General features: G+C 44.3%; 1 protein-coding gene across 2 annotated transcripts in view; it reads right to left on the bottom strand.

The window, feature by feature from the left end:
• FAR2 (fatty acyl-CoA reductase 2) overlaps positions 1-16951 on the bottom strand; it is a 123655-nt gene extending 106704 nt beyond the window's left edge. The window contains exon 1 of one of the 2 annotated variants that reach the window (XM_032106201.1): positions 16845-16951. The gene's annotated coding sequence lies outside the window, so the exon portion shown is untranslated. Of the gene's footprint in view, positions 1-16388; positions 16496-16844 lie in introns of those variants that run through there. The other variant, XM_032106203.1, reaches the window with a different exon arrangement.
• Between the last annotated feature and the right edge of the window lie 1077 nt (positions 16952-18028).

Here is an 18028-nt window from a genome sequence, read left to right as displayed (position 1 = left end):
CATCAACCAGCTTTGTTTTAAACGTGTCTAGGTTCAAAAAAATCATCTGTGCAATGTGATGCTCCCTGATGATAAACCTTTAGCCATACCCTTCACTCCCTCTCCTTCTCTCCAGCAACACAAGTGTTTTTACCTCTACCCTGCATATTTTTATGGCATAACAACAGTCTCTTCATTCCTTTCAGTTTAGGACACCAACCACCCAAAGAGAGGTATTAGCAGGGCTCTTCTGCACAGGCAATTTCAGGAGAGGGGCAACCAAGTTACAGCCTGAGGTAGAGATGAGCCTGTTCTCAGAACTCACTGAAAAACAAAAAGGGTGGGATCATATTAATACCATGACTTTGGTACAAGGGGCCCAAAAACACTTCTCACTTGTTCCATGGAGACAAAGGCCCTGCAGTAAACTGTATTTATACCACACCTCAAGAGCCCTGAATCTCTCAAAACCCAGTCTAAAGTCTAAGCACAACGCAGAATTTAAAATGAACAAGCCACTTACTACAAGACAAACAGAACCAAGAAATCCAGGTAAAGCTACAATTTATTTCAAAGCTATGTAACTGCAAACTCAGTTCAGAATTCCCAGTTGCGCTGCTCAGAGAATAAAGAGCAGATCATATCCAAGGTATTGAAACTGATTTATGCTTTTGTTTTCATAACAATGACCCCTCAGCTTCTTGAGCAAAGTATGATTACACGTGATTGATTGCACTCTTACCTTGGCTGCTGTCATTCTGCAGTTCTTAAGTTCATTTCACAAATGCTCTTGCATAATGTACGGGGTTTAACCAGAATCAGGTTTGTATATTCTAATTCCCAAGGGCTTGTGGGTTTATGCATGTAGTCTAACAATGAGATTTGCTGGCTCCAGTCAAACACAGTTCACTTTCAGGCAGCATACCCAAGAAGATAGGTACAGACCTTCCCATCCTGTCTCCTTGGGCACCCCTTGCTGTGCATGTCCTTATTTCTGATTGCTGCTCCTACTTCTAGACTGGAAAGAGAAGTATGAACACAGACATATTCCTATTACATGAATAATGTGACTTACACAAGAAATGTTTATCAGGAACATCTTCTGTTTAAAATATATTATCAAGATACTCCACATGTAAATAATTTCCTTTTTTTTGTAGGCCTCCTCTGAGATCTATATTAGGTCGTAATTATCCCCCCAATACATCCAGCAGAGGCAGAGACATTCCTAACAAGAATCTTTCCAGTAAAACTGGCACAGTGAACACTGATGCTTAAATTCAGCTACAATAAACATCTGAAATCCAGAAACTGAAAAACTGTGTTCACATCTAAAGACAACTTACTGGAAAACTGAACTCCTAAAATAAAATTATTTTGTTGAAAATTGAGGCTTGGTGAGGGATGAATAGAAAAAGCAGGTATTTATTTAATTTAACATTAGGAGTTCATTGCTAAATACAGATATAATTTACTACATGTAAGACCAATAGCAACTTTTGTAATTGCAGTCATGGTTTGGAGGGAAATGTTGCTATAGCAATACCAACCATAGGAAGGAAATCCACATCTACTCAGAGCAGCATTTCTACATTGCATTATTTTTATAGCACAGCCCTTTAGCACAGATGAGTGCAGTAAATCAAGAGTAACACCAATTTTAATCACATAGACATAGTCTGGGAAAGTATTTCACAGAAATATCCTGAATGAGGAAATCATGACCACACATCAAGTAAGGTTTTGTTCAGTTTACTACTTTCATTCAGTTTAAGTCAACTGAAGTCAAGAGTTTATTTTCTAAGCCAACTTCTGGATTCAGAACACTAAATATTTAGGGGTTGGCTTTTTTCCCCCCCCCCGGTTCTCTATATAATCCCCAGCAACCTAAATGAGATCTGATCCTCCTTAAACTGGCTTGACTTAGGTCTGCAAGGTTTCTTGGCTCAGGCAGTAAGTGAAAGCAATAAAACTGGTTTGGGACTGGAATCATTCCTGAAGTGATACAGGCACATTTACATGTACCTACCCCTGATGCAGCTGGCATCAGTGTTTATCTGAGAGTCACGAAGGGTGAACAAGATACCATTGCAACACCTTTTTCCTGGCCAGCCTCAAGGGAGGGAATTCCCACCCACAGGTTTCTGGCAATGGGACTTGGGCTGTGGGTTTGGGGAACCAGGACTTTGGGTGTTTCTTTCTAGCTTGTCAAAGGTTGACCCCATTCTGTCTGTCTCCTCTCCTACCTTGGATTACTGATAAAATCATGCTTCCAATTATCCTGTCTTTTAGCTAACTGCTTTTTCACCTTTCCATGAGTTGGCCTCTTCAATTAAATCTTGCAGCACTTGCAATCAATCACAGTCAGTCCTTAAAACAAGGATCAACTCAATCATCAACACTGATCTGTAACAACGGATCTATTATGATTCTGACAGCTGATTTTCTCACGTCTCTTTCTCTCTTACTTTTGGCAAATTAAGTTTCAAAACCAGATTTCTATACATTTCTACAGCTCCTAGAACACCTACAGAGAGAGAAGCAATGACTACAATAAATGCAACGCTCAATAAATAATTCAAATGAAATAATTCAGATTAAATACAAATTACCTGGCTTCCTATAGTCATGTGAACATTGTGGTATTTATTCCCAAGGCATGTCAAAAGAACAGAAAATTTGAAAATGGCTAAGCAATATAAACCCACATGTCATACTTAAGGACTCTGTATGAGCACATGGGTGCATTCAGAGTACATGGGCACATTTCAAGCTGACAGTAAGGAGGAAATCTTTATAGAAAGACTTCCATTGTCCACCATTCCAGATTCACGCTTGTGCACACATGAAACGTCACAGCCATACAAAATTCTTCCTCTGCATTGCACAGCCCTGATGTCCCGGGCAGAATCATAGAAAAACACAAAACCCCCCACTGTGATTCTTTGCAGATCAGCAGTTAGGTTCTCTGCTTGGAGAAGGACTCTCATCAGTGCTACATGAGGTCTCTCACAGCTTGGTCCAGCTGAGTCTTTGAAAACCTCAAAGGAAAGATTCCGCCACCTGTCTGGGTAGCATGTTAAAACTCTTGTGCTACTCAGTGGTGAAAGACTTTTTCCTAATGGCCAGTCTGAGCTGCAATTTGTGACAGTTGTTCCTTGTTTCTACGATCTGCCACTAACAAGCTCCATAGTCATCAGAACTTGTCTTCAAGAAGCTACAGGCTTCTGTAAGATTGCCCCTTTGCCTCTTTTTTTGCCAGACTAAAACAGCCCAAGGATCCTAATCTCTCCTCATTACTTATGGCTCCCATGGCTCAGAATCACCTTGGTAGTCCTTTCTGCATCTTCTAAACATTGTGTTTTCATTTGAGGAACTGACTGACTGAAGAACCAGAGTACTCAGCAGTGCTGGGAAGGACAATTACTTCCCCTAACCTGCTGGCCACGGAGACCACTATGCTGTTTGCCTTATTTGCAATGAAAATGCATCACTAACTCGTTTCCAACTTGGCAGCAATCATCATATCCCATAGCTTTCCCACAAATGTTCTGTTCAGCCAGTTGCTTCCCAGACTATGTTGCTGCAAGGAGATGATCTGCATGGGCACGGAACTTCATGTTTATCCTCACTGAACTTCAATAGGTTTCTGTTGGCCAAATCTCAGGCTTCCCAAGATCCAGCTGAATTGCATTTCTACCACTTGGTGTACTGAACTCTCTCTCCTGCCAATTTAATGTGATCTGTGACTTTTCTCTTCGCATTCCATCTCACCATCTAGATAATTAACAGAGAGGTGACATTGCTAGCCCAATCCCTCACAGGCCACTTGCTATTTGTCTCCAATGAGACACGGAGCCATTGGAGACTACACCTTGAACTCTGATACCCACACAATTTTCAATTAATCTAACAATCCATATACTTGCACAGCTTCCTCAATGAGAGATGATAACAAAAACCTCACTGGAGTCACAGAATAGATTGGTTTGGAAGGCCCTTAAAGATCAGCTAGTTCCAAACCCCCCTGCCATGGGCAGGGACACCTTCCCCTAGACCAGGTTGCTACGAGTTCCATCCCTGGGATGGGGCATCCACAACTTCTCTGGGCAACCCATGCCAGTGCCTCACCACCCTCACAGCAAAGAATTTAGCGACCAATATGCCCATATCTACATATTTGGTCATTTAATTACAAAAGGCATTCAGGTTTGTCAAATACTTCTTGTGCCTGGTACACCTGGGTCAACTATTCTTGACTACCTTCTCATTCTTCTCATATTTGGAAACAAATTCCCAGAAGACATGATACATAATATTTCCAGGGATCGTGGAAGGCTGACTATCCCTGAACTACCCTTCTTTCTCTTCTTAAAGATGGGTGTAATAATAGAGCCTTTCCCTAGTTTTCAGGGACCTCTCTGATATATTTTCATAGAGAATTGCAACTGCAGAATTGCAACTGCATCACCTATGTCTTCCAGCACCCTGGCATCAATCCCATCCAGCCTGATGGATTTGAACATAACCAGTTTTTTAAAGCAGTTCTGAGCAATATAATATTCTGTTTCCTGTGCTGCACTGCTTATTTAAGATCTCCTAGTCAATCTTCGCTTTTGTACAAAAGCGTATTTGGAACAAGAACATACCATGCCTCTTGCTTGGTGGGTCAAATTGCAAGACAGGCCACCTCTTTCCCTTGAACTCAATCCCACACTGCTTGGGCTCTGAGGACACAATATTTATACTCACCTCACCCTTATAAAACAGGGAAGGGCTCTACCCTCAAGCTCCATGAGCAGCCATCTACCAAAAAGTGCTTCTCACAAGTAGCCAGTGATATGAAAAAGAAGAGAACCTAAACATTCAGAGTACTAGGCCTCCAAACACTGATTAAGGGAGAAGAACAGAGAGCTGAGAAATGCCCACAGGACAAAGAAAATTTTCAACCCTTCCCTTCATAGTATCTCCAAAGTAACTGAAGGAATGAAGAAAAAGAGTAACTCACCTTTCTGACACATGACCTTATACTTACTTAACAGGATTAAAATTACTAGATTCCATATGGATTCTGCTAGGATGTGGTTCCTCCAGGGGAACAATGGAGACCCAGTGAGACTCCCCTTCACTGACATTAAAGAATCTCACTGCTGTCTTGACAGATCAGCCAGGTTACCTTCCTGAATGCTCAGTGCAAGACTGCTACCTACCCTTTCCTCTGACTCTATCAGGGACCTACAATCTGCTGCAGACTTGTCACTACTTGTTTCTGAGTTGAGAAACAAGAGGACCCAAATGCTGTCTAATGGCAGCATTTCCAGAGCTCTTCAGACAAAGCCCACTGTGCTATTGCCAATTCTCAGCATTCAGAACAAAAGAAGGGAAGCCATTTCCACCGTATACAGTTTTTGAACACTGCTCCCTACTCCATACACTCTGTTACAGAATCCCAGGATGGGTCAGGCTGGAACGGACCACAGAGGGGCAGCTGGTCCCACTCCCTGCTCCAGCAGGGCCATCCCAGAGCACACAGCACAGGATTGTGCCCAGAGGGGTCTGGAATATCCCCAGTGAGGAGACTCCACACCCTCTCTGGTCTCTGTTCAGGGCTCAGTCACTGCCCAGGGAAGAAGTTCTGCCTCCTGTCCGGGTGGAACTTCCTGGGCATCAGTCCCTGCCCGTTCCTCTGGTGCCATGGCTGGGCCCCACGGAGCAGAGCCTGGGCCCTGCTCGGAGCCCTCCCTGCACACAGGGACACACAGGGCTGAGGGCCCCTCTCAGCTGGGGCTCCTCTCCAGGCTGGACAGCCCCAGCTCCCTCAGCCTTTCCCTGTCAGGGATGCTCCAGGCCCTAAATCATCTCCTCAGCCTCTGCTGGCCCCGCTCCAGGAGCCCAGAACTGCACACAGCATCGGAGATGTGCATCACAGGGCAGAGCAGAGTTAATCTCATGTTCTTTGTTAACAGTGAAGTGGAAAACACAAGCACAAAGCACTACCCTGCTCCTCTTCATTCAGCCTGTGGCACACTGGCAGACCTTGGTATCTGATTTCAAATCTACCACATTTACCTAATTTCCACATACTTTGTACCACGGAGCATCACTCGTGTGCTTTGCTATGTTCCCTTTGCTTTCAAGTACTAATGCCACACTCTTACGCAGAAAATGCACATCTCCAACGAGTGTATGAGTAAACAAGAAGTGCAGACTTACTGGACCAGTAAAATCACCGTGTTCTGGCAGAAAACATTCTCAAGAGGATAGAGACCACGGCACCCGTGGCCCAGCATATCTTGTTCTTGTAGCATGAAGTTCTGGTGGAGAAATATTAGTAGAACTTTCATGTTTATGCTAAAACATCAGAACATATGTTCCCTTGCTAACACTACACCAGATATTTATTATTAAAGAAATTATTTAATCAAAGAAGAAACACGAAACACAAAAAAAAAAAAAAAAAAAAAAAAAAAAAAAAAAAAAAAAAAGAGTTCTACAGTTGTAGGTTTACAACTTACGAATAGGAGGACAATGAAAATAGAAAATTTATATATTTTATCCTACTAGTGCACTCAGATTCCATCAGAATTTGCTTTTTAAAGGAACGAAGGTAAATTTCCATAAAGTATGAAAAACATGGCATTTTAAAAAGCTAAGGCAATGAAGTATGACCTTTTCATCACGAAATTAGTTATCCTTACTGTATTTTCCTGGCCTTAATCTTCCTGAATTTTCATAACAATTACCAAAGAGATGCAATATCTCTATTAGTGCAAGTGGAACTTTCTTGTTTTCTAAGATTTTTGCACAGCACTGTAGAGAATAAAAACCCATCTACCTATGGGACACTCCAGTGAAAACTCTGTACATGATTTAAAGGAAGCTACTGCTAGCAATTATGAGCACTTTAGATAAAAAGCATCTCACACAGGATATTTTGGGCACTATATTTTGCATGGAAAGGACATAAGGTTGCACATAGCAGGTAAGATTTTTGAAGTCTGAAAGACAGGAAAAAAGAAAAAATAAGTGCAAGGACATGCCCATTTTATTTTATAAATGAGTCAGCAGTACTGGGTGATATTTTTACAAAGCTGCATGGAGCAAAGCACCAAATGCTACCAATGCTACTCTAGAGTGATAATACAGACAACACACTGAAAATGATACGTTTAGAGTAAAAATCCACATGAGGACTTGCATGCATCTCACAAACCCAAATCCTACTGTCTTAAATTCCAACAATCAGATGTAATAAATTCAGCTTACTCTTCTTACCCAGGAGACAAGGCACAAGTTTCCTGCTCTGTATCTAGGAATGCTATGAGACCTACTTCTAGAATTCCACTTTTTATTTAAGGGCTCACAGTCACAATCACATTAGTCACACTCAGTGTAGGCGTATGTAGAAAAATAAGAGAACTACTCTCTTTGAAGGCACCTGTCATTTAATGAAAGACAGTATTGTGACTGTTCTAACATTTTGAACACACGAATCTCAGATCAGAAACAAGTTCCTATGAAGGGCTCCAGATCACCTTACTTCATCTCCCAGAACAAGACTTACCTAGGCTGCCAGGGAAATTAAATGTTAGTGACAAGCAGAGGAGTTGGGTTTTGATAAATGCAGATTATGTCACTTCAGAAGGCAAGAACTTCCCCATCTTTAAAGATGCAATCTATTGCCAGCAATGGAATCTCTGGCATTGCATATTATTTTTTTCTTTTTTTCAACATGCTTATCTAATTTTTAAGGTTAAATACCAACAGCTAAATGTGCCAACCTATAACCTTTAAGACTGGAAGTTTAAAATCATATTGAACTTCAAGAACAAAGCAATCGGTCCTCCTGTGTATATCCTTCCAGAAAAGGTGACAGAAATGTGTTCAGTATTAATGCAATTTCAGCCTGTTGATGATTCACCAGCAGAGGGGTGACTACTGAAGCACAAATATTCATTACTTGAAAACCAATGCTGCAGTAAATGTAGCATTGACAGGCAAAGGTTTCCAAGAGGAACCTGAGAATTAAGACACACACCCCCTGTCCAAGTGGAATAGTATGAGCAGCGAATGCATCTGTAGGCTGTGACTGACTTGCTGCCAGATCACAGTTTAGCTTTGCGTATGTGGTTGGTTCAACAGTATTACTGTGTTGGCAGAGTCCAGAGATCTCATCTTTAAAATATGGGTGGGTTGTCATCACATCATCTTGGAAGCACACACTTCCACCTTCTCCTCGATCTGCTTGCTGGGAACTCTCTGTGGACAAGTTCATCAGCAGCAAGCAATGCCTAATCAGTTCTTGAAAACCCCTAAGCCAACTAAAGCGATAGGCTTTCTCTCGGTGGAAAATTCAGTGCTTCCAATGGCAGAAAAACAATCTCAGCTGTATATGGGCCAATACAAACATCCAGCAGAAAAAAAAATGCTGGGCCGAAACACCTGAGGCCCCATGTATGGAGCATTCTAGTACCAGGAACTCAACATCTCAACATCTCTTGATTTGGACCCTGTAGCAAACAGCAGGATTTGAGACAGGAGCCTGTAAAGCACTTATTTTAGTGTAAATACAGACAGCTTTAGAACTCGGTGGAGATGGGTTCAATTCTACGCTGAGCCAAAGAGATTAATACACAGCTAGCAGTCTGCTTGACACTACGGAAGAATGAGGGGTCAGGAATAGGCCAAAATAAAGGTGAAGGGATACATCTCAGGCAGGAAATGAGTCTTTGTGGACACAGTCTGAGCTCTCTCAGCTGAGTAAAGTGATAGCAGAACTAGGCAAAGGAACAAAACAAAATGCCTGAGAAAGGACACAGAGATTAGGAAACAGGGGAAATGAAAAAAAATATTAACTGAGAAATGAATCAAGATCCAGAATTTCCCTTCAAATCAATGTATTGTTTGGGGTACCTTGAAACCTTGAATTCAAGTATAGCAGAAACCCACTGGCTGCTTTGAGGATGCACAGGACAAGGCAGTAGCCACTGAACATAAATGTAAGAATATGGAAAAATTAAAACCATAGCTAGACAGTATTATGGCAAATGTTATTGGTTATCTGCAAAACCACAGAGGTTTTCCACTGAGCTGGAAGGTTTGAGCACATCTAGGTGCAAGATTTGATGGTTGTTTTGCTACACACAACAGAGCATGACATAAACACCCTGGTACCCCCTGGGCTCTTCGCCCTCTCCTCTCTGCAAGTGTCATCAACTTTATTTCAGATGCAAAGAAAGGCACAAAGAAGTGCAGAGGGGATCACTGACATTTTGTTCCGTACTAGGAATGTATTGCTCTGGAGTATCTAATGAAGATAGCAGCAATGAGGACTCAAAGGAGGTCACTGGTAGAAGCCAGCGTCATTCAGTGTCTGTAACATCTTGACCTGAGATTTCATTTCTTCCTGCAGCAGGGCTCCACAGGGAAGTAGAAGCAGAACCACATCAAAGTAATAATGTACATTACTGGAGAAAGGATCACAGGGCATGTAAAGAGCTAGGCTGAGAAGTTCCAGCTGCAGTCACAGGAATAAAGAAGAATCTACTGCACATACTGCATGGCTATCAGAGCTCCAAGGCTGCTTATACAGATCTTTTATCAGAAAAGCAAGCAGGTTGCTTCTTTGCAGTCTGCAGGGTCACAAGTAAAGCACCGAGGATGAGTTGAGGGTTAACTAAGGGTATAATTCTGTCTGTCACATTCAATTTAGGAATGTGAATACATGAGAGTTTGGGTGTCTTATTAATGGCCTGGGGACCAATAGCCTCAGCCTCTTCAAAAATTTTTTGTCCAACAAAAGAGTTGGGTCCTTAACAGCAATGACATTTAATTCAATAGCCAAAGGAAATCTAGAAGCAGTCCTGGACTCTGATGTTCTCCTTAACTTAAAGCTAGAAGCAATGAATAAGCTGATGTCAGTATATGCAATAGTTTTGCTAAGGGCTCCTTCTGTAACAAAATTTCACCCTCAAAATTGTCCTTAAAATTGGGTTTAAACAGAATCATGCCATGGATTTCAGACCAACTGATAACAAAAATAAAAGAGCTCTGTGTGCATGTACTACATCAGAAAGTGCTTTATGTCAGGCAGGCAAGTCCTTTTATCTTTTTCTCCCACCACTCTCCCTCACAACAGAGCACTTCTGAAACTCCTCCATTATATATCCATAGCCCAAGTAGGGGACTGTAGAAGAAACCTATTAATTTCTGTACTTACAGAGAAACATTTCTAATACTAATGCCCAATATGACCACGAGTTAGTGAATAAGCAGTGACAGGTGGTAAAAGCAGATGGTTTTGAAAAGATTTGCGGCAGTCCCTGGCTCCACCATCCTAGGAGCTCCACAGGCTACTGGCAGAAGAAGTTGTTCCCTTCCTTTTCTTTCCTTACTCCAGAAAACCAGCAGCTGATCTCACTGGTCGCCACAAAGGCAGGAAAGGACAGGCAAAACTCACTCACTCATGTTCTTTGTCCCACCTCCAAACTGGTTTTGCCTCTCTGCAGAAGCCCAGCTGAACGCAAGCGGTAGAACTAGGCTGAGCAGCCAGGTGCCCATCTGACACGAGATATAACCCACCCCCATGTTTGCTGGTCCCAGCCAGGACCAGAGTGGGCAGAGCTCCTGGGTTTTGCAGTCACTCACCACAGACCACAACCACTTTGCTTCTGACCACACCGGAGGATGGTACCATAAGAGAGAGCATCACAGCACGCTCCAGTGCTGAACCCCGGCATGCACACCTGCCTGCAGGCCAGAGCTCTGCTCAAAGCACCAGCACCTGTTTCTGAAGGCCCTAGTGATGAAGGAGGCATCTCAGATGCTGCAACCCTGCCCAGCCAAACTTTGACAAATGGTGAATAACTTCATGTCAATTAATCATAGAGCAATACTGCAATGGGAGCAAAGCTCAGGGAAGCGTAACCACACACATTACATCTCAAAACAGAGAAAGTGGGCAAAAAACCATTATTTCTTGTGTAAACAACAGCAGTAACAGAAAAATATAATTCCAATGAGTGTTGTGTGTTTGGCCAAAGCAATGTTGATTTCTACAGATACAACCTTCTCCAAGTTATTGCTATTTATGCTCAGAGAGCAAGGACCCACTAATGACAAAGAGACACCACGAGCGTCATGCTGTCATTTTGGGGATGCTGCCTCAGCTGGAGCACAGCACCAGCTCCAGTCAGCTGTAACTCTCCTCTGAGTTATCACTGCACACCTATAAAGATGACTCAGACAACTTCTTATTCTGCCAATGAATCATTACATGGTGCCACCTCTGGCTACTGTCAAAACCACCTATAACCACCTTAGCCATTAACTCCACAGTACATCCATTCCAAAGAACCTTTCAGAACACTGCTCTGCTCTGTTAATACCCACACATTTTGTGAGTAAATTAAGAATCCCTCTTTCAGGATTTACTGAAGTGTAGGGTAGGAGCTACACTCCTGAAGAGGGCTGGTACTTTTCCTACACAGCATCTCCATTTTTCAGATTTTCCTCAGAAACAGGAGTGATTAACTCAATATCAACATAACACTTATTCTTGTTTTACATTTCTGTAAACAGTACAACTGCATAGCTTTGTAAGAACCTTTCTCTTGTTATCTATTGCACTGCTTACAAAATTGCAGTCAATTAACATTTTTATAATTTCACTCACACTATCAAGGTAGTTTTTGAAGGAATATTCTAGAGAGGGTTGTAACACTACAGTGTAATTATATTCAGCATCCCCTGAATAAGAAAAGGTCCTTTTGAACTATCTACAGCGAAATAAATCCCTATTCTTTACATGAAATAGGGAATCTTTCTTTCCTTTAAACAATTAGGTTTATCGTTTCTTTCAGGAAGCTAAAACAGAAAACAAACAAATAAAAAACAAAAAAAGGACCTGTCAGTCCAGCCAGTCCCAATTTCATACAGCACTGCAGAAACAGCAGTCTGCTACAAGGGTAAACACAGGCCATTCAAAACTGGAATCAAAACCTTGTATTTGTTTCCAGAGAACACCCCATGGTAAAACTGCCTCTTACCTTTGGACACAATAAAACACGAATCTGGGCTTGGATTAAGGCAAGGCCAAAAGATGGCTTTAGAAATCACATTGCAAGTATCCAGGTGTGCAACCAGTGCTGCCATTCTTGAATGCATTAACCAGTCCTCAAGCTTTGTATTTGTTCTGTTAACCACAGAGGACAAGCACCTGCTTCTCAAAGCAGATTTGGAAGATGGATACTGGTATAAAGGGCTAAAAATTAAATGAAGTATGAGGAAAACCTATTATACACGTTTTATGGGCAGAGCTGCACCACAATTACATTTGGGAGGGAGAAGACTTTGGGAGTCAAACACAACAGCGCATTTTTGAGGCACAAGATACCTTTTTCTGTGAGCATGGGTGGAAGAACAGACCCCATACAATTTCCAGCCACTTAAAACTGCCTAAGCAGAGGTACACACAAAGAGAAACACATTCAAGCAACTCTTGCAAAACACAGCTAATATAAGCTTGGAACAGAACACAATTATAGCTGAATTACAGGTATTTTTGCCAAACCTTCAATATGCCTCATGCTTTAACAACAAATGTAGCCACAGATTTGAGGGAGAAAGTTTTCAATAATTATCAACAGAACATTAATTACATGCCTACTATTACTATTTCGTTATGTAAAGATCTAGTTAGCCGTAATTTTAATGCTGCATGTCACTCAAAGACAGCTCCATTTTCTAAAGAAAGCCTTAAAGAACTACGAAAAAAGAATTTAAAAAGAAATACAAAAAACACCACAGACAGTCTACCTCAGATGGCGTTAAAAAATGGGAAAGAGAGGCTTACCATTCAAAAACTAAATGGAAAAGAACTGTAGTAAAGAAAAAAGAAAAAGCATCTGCTGTAGTTCTATCTTGAAGGACATACACTTTCCTCTTTGACTCAGCTCATCAGACCCTTGAAGGGTATGTCTACACAGGTGACTGGAGACAGGCAGGCACCGCACCTCCCTCTCCAAATTGGCCACACAGGAGCCAAATCTGGAGGCCGTGCAGAAGCATCAGCACAGCACCAAGCGAGCTCGTGAGGCTGAACATCCCCCGCTGCGAGGGGGAGCAGCCCGCTCTTCCCCCAAGCGCACGATCTCCGCTGATTCCTCGGCGCGTTTTAGTCAGGCGTTGAGTCAGACCCAGGAACTCATCCAACTGAAAACCAGGCCAAGAGCAACAACAAGAGCAGATTTCCATTTGGCCAGGAGTGACAGTCCCATCCTAAGCAGGAGGTCGGGAATGCATAGCCAGAGGTGAGGCAGGCAGGCAGGCTGACCCCCTGGTCAGGCAGGAGCCCACATTTAGCAGCTCCACATGAGCACAGGTGAAGAGCTCACAAAACAAGGGCTGCCTTTGTGAAACAGCTGCCTGAGCCAGGCAAGTGAACGTCCTTCAGATTATCCTTATTTCCAGGTACATCTGGTGATGCCTGTCTCTTTCCATTACTACTCCCAGTAATTTAGATTAACATTTTAATCTCATTGGACAATATTCAAACTTCCATTTCTTAAGCCTCCTTTGTGGACTCAGGACCCTCAGGTAAACAGAATGCTGTAATTTCTCATAGTAATAATGGGAAATAATGCAACTATGGGACAATGCTAACATTATTCCCTGCAGCTGTTATTCCCAATCTTTTCTTCCAAAAACAGCAAAACCAAAAAACACAGTAAGATAAGCAATAGTCCCCAGATGAGTCAGGTACTCATCAGTACAGTTTTCTCCACCTCACTGAGTTATTCACATGGTCTGTCCCTTGTATAGGTCAAAATGACTTGCTATTGGGGAAAAACCTGGCAAACTCTTCAGAATTAGGAGCTTTCTATGTGAAATGTAGGGGAAAAAAAACCAAAACAGAAAAGTTTTTTTCCAGTGACAGTCTAACTCTGCAGACTGCTCCTCTGGAGCAAGGATCTACACTCTGCCACTGACTTGAAATCATCAGTATCCAGAAGATTTCTGAAGACAATGACCACTTGTTCATCTTCTGTACTGCACCATGCAGACAAATGACAGTTTCTGTGCCCTTGGTCCTATTGCCAACAGTCCCTGTCCCAATCCTTCTGCCCTGTCATCATCCATGTTCTCCCTGCCTGCACTCCCACACCTTCCCAAATCACCCACTCACCCAACTCCCCAAGATTCAGGTTTGTTAGATCTGAACTGACTTTGGGGAAGGTACAGGAAGTTGATCAGTCAAAGCTGCCTCCTGTAACAGAGCCACAAACTTTGTGCTCTGTTAACAGTCCACTTCCTATTACTTTTCTAGCAGTTGATATCTAGATTATTCTTCTTTATTTTTTCTCCTTTTTTTTTTCCCAAATGACAACCTATGGGTTCAATTTACTCAGCCTTTTCTCACATGGTCTTCAAGATGTTTTAAAACTACATTTCCCGACCAATAATTTAAACAAGCCTAGGGATTAGACTTGAATCCTGAATTGGAAGAACTGGAGAATTTGCAGCTTTGTTACAATATCAGATGCATCCTCAAACATACTCTAAATAGAGTAGAAGGCTGGCCTAAATCTGCTATTGCTTCATGTTTAATTCAGATACCTTTGAGTGAATGCATCCCCATCCCCCCAGTTTTGTTATCCCCAGCTCTTATCACCTATGTACTGAAACTGATGGTGGCTTTCACTTAGACAAACACCCCAAAACACAGAGGGAAGTGTTTTAAAACACTATAGTTATGCAGAAACAAGTTGTCAGAACAAAACAATAGATGCAGAGATTAAAGCACTCAATTGCAACAAGGATTTTATAACTTTACTAAATCAACTATCAGTACAATTTTTTAACTATGTAGTTCCTTCAAACAGAAGACAAGTACCTAACTCAGTAATGAACAGAACTTGCACTTTTGTAGTCAAGAACATTACAGGTAAGCAGGAAGCAATGATGTTTTTGATACTGCAGTGCAAATCAAAACAAACTCCAGTAGCAGATCTCTGTGCCACCAGCTTCTTAACAAGTGGGGATGAAGGTTCCCAGAATGCCAGCACACACAGAAAGCTACACTCCAAACTAACAAGCCGAGATAGTGTGAGCTTTGGTATGGGAAGCTTCTGAGACGCCTTTAATTTTGTTATGTTTCTGGGATCATCGAATAGTTCAACCATACACTTGTTTTAATACAAATTCCAAATTCAAGTGAACCAGCATTAGAGATGATACGGATTTTGAAACACATTTTTCTAGCCTAGCAATGACCTTCAGAGATAGCAAACTCTCAGTCTAAATAAAGATGCAAAACTAGCCTTTTGACTGAATTTATAGTGCAATAGTTCTGGGTGAAAACACAGAAATTTAGTTTTATTGCATCCCCCCGCAAGATAATGGTCTGTCATTAGCTGTTTCCCTAGTTATGCCCTTAAAAGGCTCCGAGGCAAACACGTAAAAGCAAATTGTTCTGAGTAACAACATTACTGTAAAGGACTGTATAAGACAAGGCAAGGTCACATGTGTCTAGTTTCCAGAGAACTGAGGATATCCTCGCAAGATCCTGTACCAAAATTTGCGTTAAATCTTTGTGGTGCCCTGCGGGTGCGGGGCAGTAGGGATATCCAGTCATTTCCCAGTCAAGAGACAGAAAACAGCACCAAGGCTCCGAGTAAGGCACTTTCCTCATATGATTAAAACTCTATTGCTGTCTAATAGCACACTTCTATTAAAGAAACCAAGAACAACGTATGGGCCTAACAGCAGGAAAACAAAAAGGCAACCCTCCCCTACAATTAGATTAGATCTTCCTTTATTTTCAAGAGCATCGCACTGATGATTTACCCGTACCCGGAGCCAACCCTGCGGTGAGGCAGGGCGGGAGCCGCTCGCCACATCCTCTCCTGGTTCGCAGGGTCGCACCCCGGCTTCAACTCACCAAGGAAGAGCCGAAGCGCCGGCGGGGCCGGGTCCGCCGCTGCCCCCGGGCCACCGCGCGGTGCCAGGGGCCCGCCCCGGCCGCTCGCGGCTCCCCGGCCGCGGTACCTGCCCGGCACGGCCCCGCCGGAGCCTCACGGCCCCGCGGCAGCCGCTGCAGCCGGCCCGGCCCCGCCGCCTCCCGCGCATCCTCCCTCTCCAGCGTCGCCTGCTCCTCTCCCTCGCCCCCACACCACCTTCCTGGGTGCTTTTTGGATGGTGTGGGGTTTTTTTTCTTTGCTTCCCTCCGCCGTGCCCTAGCGGGTTGTTACCTTCAATCGCCGCTTTTCCGACCAATTCCTGTTTCCAAAGCGCTGCCCCCCACCCTCCCCAGCACGCAAGCAACTCCCGGCAAAGAAAAGGAGAAGGAGGAAAAGAGAAAAAGCAAGGGAGAAAAAAAAAAAAATCCCAACCAAATAAAATTAACAAACCTCTCGTGGCTCTCCGGGTGTGCCAGTGTGTATCCGGCCGGGGGAGGGAGGCGGGGAGCAGCAGCGCCTGCCCCGCCGCTCCGAGCCCGGACCGGGGGAGGATGCGCGCCCGCCCGGGGTGCGGGCCGGGGCCGGCCGGCTGAGCGCCGCGGGCTCTGCAGCAGGAGCCGCCGGGCACCGCCGGGGCGGGAGAGCGGGCCACCCCCGGCAGCACTCAGCCCCGCGTGTGCCCGTGAACCCCCGCCGCAGGCTCACGCCCCTTCCTCCGCGGCCCTCGCCGCTGCCAGCATCGCCCCTCAGCTGTGGGGCACCGGCGCTTTCGGCGGCCCGGCCGCTCCCCGCCGTGGCCGTGCCGCAGGGGTTGCGGGCACGCCACGCCAGCCCTGCAGGAACCAGCAGGGCAGGAGAGAAAAGGCTCCCTTTCTCCCTTCCCTCCCCGAGGTCTCCCCTCCTTACCGGGCTGCCGGGGCTCTTCTGCCGCCTCCGGGTTTGCTGGGGCCGGGCCGAGTGGCGGCGGCGGCGGCGGCTCCTCCTCAGCGCCTCCCCGAGCCCCTTCCCCACCCTCGTCCTCCCCCGCTCCGCCTGCGCCGGCGTAAGCCGGTGGCCGGGAATGCGGGAAGCGGGCCGGGCTGTGCTGGAGCCCCCCCAGGCATTCAGGGGAGGGGGGGCCCCGAAAGCTCCTAAATGCGTGGCAAAGGGGCAGGGCGAGTGGTCTCTCGAGTGTCCTCCAAGGTTATTCCACCTCCTTACTCTCTTCAGTTTACAGCAAAATTAACGGCTGCGATTAAAATGATCAGGAAGAATATCGTGCACAGAAACAGAGTTATAAAATAGGCATATTAAGTTAATTGCGTAATTTGTCTTACAAGCGTTAGGGGAAACCCGAGATATGCAACATACCTACTCAGCCAGGAATATCTACCTTTGCCACCAATATTAATTTTCTCACTTTGGCAATAGAAGATACACCCTCAGACCTTTTCAACTCAAGATCAGAATCAGCAAGACGTGACATTTTTATATCCTCTTACTACACTTACAGCATGTATGAGCATTAATTAATTTTACAAGGTTGCATTTATCTCATTATTGCCTCAGTTTATTAGTGCTGGGGAAAAGCCAGCCCCAGAGAGATTGGGTAGGCTGCCCACTGATGACTGAATCGGTATGAGAGCTGTCAGCAGAACACCCCACACAAAGGGATTAGGTACTGCACCCACAGCTACAGCTCTCCCACCTCTAGCTCCTTCCTTGGGGAGCTTATAGGCTACAGGTGCCTGCCACTTCCACATGAGACCTACCAGTGCCTCTTGGCACATCTCAGCACGATCTAAGTCTAGGAGGAGTCTCCACAACCTTCCCATTTCCTCATCTGCTAGGTGTCCTTGCAGTACACGTGCCACTCCCCTTCATGTGGACACAGGGCACAGGGCTCTAAGACCCAGGTGGACCATAAAAATCCAAATTGCCCAGGACACAAGATCTCTGTCAACTGCTCTCTACATTACACCGATGGGATTGGAGTAAGGTTATACAGAGTTGTGCAGGCAATTCATCCCCCAGAAATGGGTGGGATGCAGAGCACCTTGCCTTCATAATTCATAGAGATGGAAGAAAAGCTGCTGCCTTCTCCAATACCC

This window comes from Corvus moneduloides, chromosome 4, assembly GCF_009650955.1.
Source record: "Corvus moneduloides isolate bCorMon1 chromosome 4, bCorMon1.pri, whole genome shotgun sequence".
Classification (NCBI taxonomy): Eukaryota; Metazoa; Chordata; class Aves; order Passeriformes; family Corvidae; genus Corvus; species Corvus moneduloides.
This window is presented reverse-complemented; position numbering and strand designations above follow the sequence as displayed.